We start from the raw sequence: 3659 nt of genomic DNA, 5'->3' as shown, positions 1-3659 counted from the left end.
CATATAGCTATCGACTTCGTCACTGGTCTCCCTGTCTCCCGAGGTATGTCAACAATCCTCACCATCGTTGATCGATTCTCGAAATCCTGTCATCTCATCCCTCTCGGGAAACTTCCCATGGCTTTCCAAACCGCTCAGCTTCTAGTGAAACACGTTTTCCGTCTGCATGGCACCCCTCAGGAGATCCTCTCTGACCGTGGCCCCCAGTTTATATCCCAAGTTTGGAAGGCATTCTGTTCTGCTCTCGACTGTAAGTCCTCTCTAACATCCGGTTATCACCCACAGTCCAACGGCCAAACAGAGAGGATGAACCAACAGCTGGAATCGACCCTCCGTTGTCTGACATCTAACAACCCCACCGACTGGAGCCAATATCTCACTTGGATTGAATATGCTCATAATTCCCTCAAATCTGCTTCCACCGGCCAATCACAATCCAGGTCAGTCTCGGTTACCAACCTCCACTTTTTCCCGCAGACGAGAGAGAGATTTGGGTCCAGTCAGTCAACCAGCACATCAGACGCTGCCAACGGATATGGAGAGAAACCATCACGACCCTCAATCGATCTTCTGAGACTACCAAGCGCTTTGCCGGCTCCAAGAGACGCCCCGCCCCCGAGTACTCCGTGGGTCAAGAGGTATGGCTATCCACTCGAGACATTCCCCTCAAGGGAATGTCTCGTAAACTCTCTCCCAAATTCATTGGTCCGTATAAGATTTCCCAGGTCATCAACCCTTCAGCCGTACGTCTTCAACTGCCTCAGTCTCTCCGCATTCATCCTACCTTCCATGTTTCCCAAGTCAAACCTGTAGTTTCAAGTCCTCTGTGCCCACCATCCCACTCCCCACCACCCGCCCTGGAAGTCGATGGTCATCCTGCCTTCACCGTCCGTCGAATCGTGGACTCCCGTCGGTGAGGTCGCGGCTGGCAGTACCTCGTCGACTGGGAGGGCTACGGCCCGGAGGATCGCCAGTGGGTTCCCGGTTTTTCATCCTCGATCCATCCCTGATTGAGGAGTACAAGCGTTCCTGTCCATCGACGTCTTCCGGACCGCCAAGGGGCGGTCGTTGAGGGGGGGGGGGGGGTACTGTTGGGAGCTGGAGAAGTACCACCTTTCTCCAGCAGAGTCCGCCGTTGATCCTCCTGAGTTGAGCTTCCTGCACAGCTGCAGCCCATTCCGTCATCAGAGGATCCACAGTACTTGAGCTGTCTTCAGACCTTGCCTCAACGTCGCAGTGTTGATCCAGTTGGTTAGCACCTAAGCCTAGTATCTCTGTGAACCTTCGTTGACTTTTGAATCCAGAAAGGATTCTAACCTTTGTCTCTGTCTTCCAGGAAACCAGTTTTTCTCCTGTGAAGCTCTGGAAGAGCTTAACCTGCCGAGCCTGCCCTCTGAGCCAAACCTGAAGCCTCTCTCTGAACTTCCATGCAGCTCTGGACCAAGAGCTGGAAACTCAAAGCCAAGGTCTACTCATTCTTAAGAAGTAAGACGCTGAAGCAGCTTACGGACTCTGCTGATCAAATCCTCTCCAGATCCAACAGCCTCCCTCTCAAGGCTTTAATCAAGAACCCTCAAGACTCCGGTGAACCAGTTTCCCAGGCCTGAACCAGAACCAGTCATAATCTCTGTGCTTGTGTCAATAAAACTCTGTTAAACCTTTTACTCCAGTTTCCGTCTCAGTGGTGTTCTGCATAATTGGGTCACACCAGTGAACCCATCATGACACACAGTCTCAGTTATGTGTGCCATTTCTGTATTTAACACACACATAAGGCGCACCGGACTATATGGCACGGGTTTTATATACAGGTACATGTCCTCTACTACGTTTAAATACCTCTACTGCGTATTTAAAAATAGAGCGGAAGCAAAACTGAGTATGACTGTGCTTTATTCAAGTATTTATTACAAAGTATTAATCAGACCCATCAAAGTCATCATCCTCTGTTTCTGAATTAAACAGCTGCGCTAAATCAGACATGCCAATTTCCCCTTCTTCGCCATCAGAGTCACTTTCCGTGCCGGGCGGCTCCTCGGAAATTATGTCGGCTTTTGCGAAAGCTTGAACAACAGTGCCAGCAGACACGTTAGTCCAAGCATCTACAATCCATCCGCAAACTGTGGCGTAACTTGCCCGGCGCTGCCTTCCACTTTTCGTGAAACTGTGGTCTCGTCTGTCATCCATCGCTCCCACGCCGCTCGAAGCCTTACTTTGAACGGCTGGTTCACACCGATGTCAAGCGGTTGAAGTTCCTTTGTCAGACCTCCCGGAATAACAGCAAGCACAGCGTTCATTTGTTTCACCTTTTTTTTCACATCGGCTGTGAGATGGGCACGCATGGAGTCACAGATTAACAGTGATGGTGATGCGTGGAAAAAACCACCTGGTCTCCTTTCATTCATCTCCCTCAGCCATGCTTTCATCATTTCCTCATCCATCCAGCCCTTTTCATTTCCTTAATAACGACTCCACCTGGAAAAGTCTCTTTAGGTAAAGTCTTTTGCTTAAAAATCACCATAGGCAGTTTCTATCCATTTACGTGGCAGCCAAGCACAACAGTAAACGACGCTTTTTCATACCCCGTTGTGTGTATCGCTACCGTGCTGGTCCCCTTCTTCTCCACCGTGTGATTCACCGGGAGGTGTAAAGTGAGCAGCACCTCGTTCATGTTGGTGATGTGGCTTGGCTTGATGCGTTTGTCGGCAATGTGTTTGCTGCAGTACGAGTGGAAGCTCACCAGCTTTTCATTATAACCCGCCGGACGTTGCTGAGCAACTGTAGTCCTGGTCCGGATGGAAAAATTGCACTCATAGGCGTGTCTCTTTGCCATTTTCAGGGTTGTTATGACAACAATGTTCTGCATAAAGCACATACTTGTTCTTTTATACACATTTTCTCTGCATTTTCACTGATGCCTCTACCGTGGCTATAGGAGCAGTAGCTTATTTGCGAACAGCTAGTGATGAAGGATGCAGCCATGTCAGCTTTGTAATGGGAAAGTCAAAACTTTCACCTCGTCCATCACATACAGTACAGTGCCTAGAACTTTGTGCTGCTGTGCTTGCAATATAGATGTTCGAGCTTATTAGGGATGAGCTAGACATCAAAGTGGACTGTGTGAAAGTCTAAACAGATAGCAAGATTTTGTTGGGCTATATACACAACACTTTCAAATTATTCTACATGTACGTTGCCAACAGGGTTACACGTATTAGAGCATCCACACAACCAAACCAGTGGCATTATGTACCAACAGAGCTGAACCCAGCTGACCAGGCTACTAGGTTTGTCCCTGCAGCTGACCTACAGAACACTTCCTGGTTCTCAGGTCCACCTTTTTAGTCTCAGTTTAAACACACTTTAGACCAGTCCATAAGTGCCAGATAATTTTGAGCCGTGTGGTGAGAATTATTCTAGCGTTCTTGTCTTTTGAAAACCTGGTCCTGAACTGTTCTGCCTCTCGACCTCTGAGAGTGCCTGTTTGCCTGATCTGTGTTCGTGACTCCTGCCTGATCTCTAGTGGTCGCAAGTGTACTCACCGGAAACGTTTCCCAATGAGTCTGCCTGCACTCATCCAGCCTGTTAGCCCCACTGGGTACGGTACCTGGAACTGTTACCTGACCCCATCTTGGATTCTCCTTCGGTGTCTCACCGGA

Source organism: Cyprinodon tularosa, unplaced genomic scaffold (genome assembly GCF_016077235.1).
Source record: "Cyprinodon tularosa strain WSP-4 unplaced genomic scaffold, ASM1607723v1 ctg884, whole genome shotgun sequence".
Classification (NCBI taxonomy): Eukaryota; Metazoa; Chordata; class Actinopteri; order Cyprinodontiformes; family Cyprinodontidae; genus Cyprinodon; species Cyprinodon tularosa.
The sequence above is the reverse complement of the archived record's forward strand: the minus strand, read 5'-3'. Positions refer to the sequence as shown.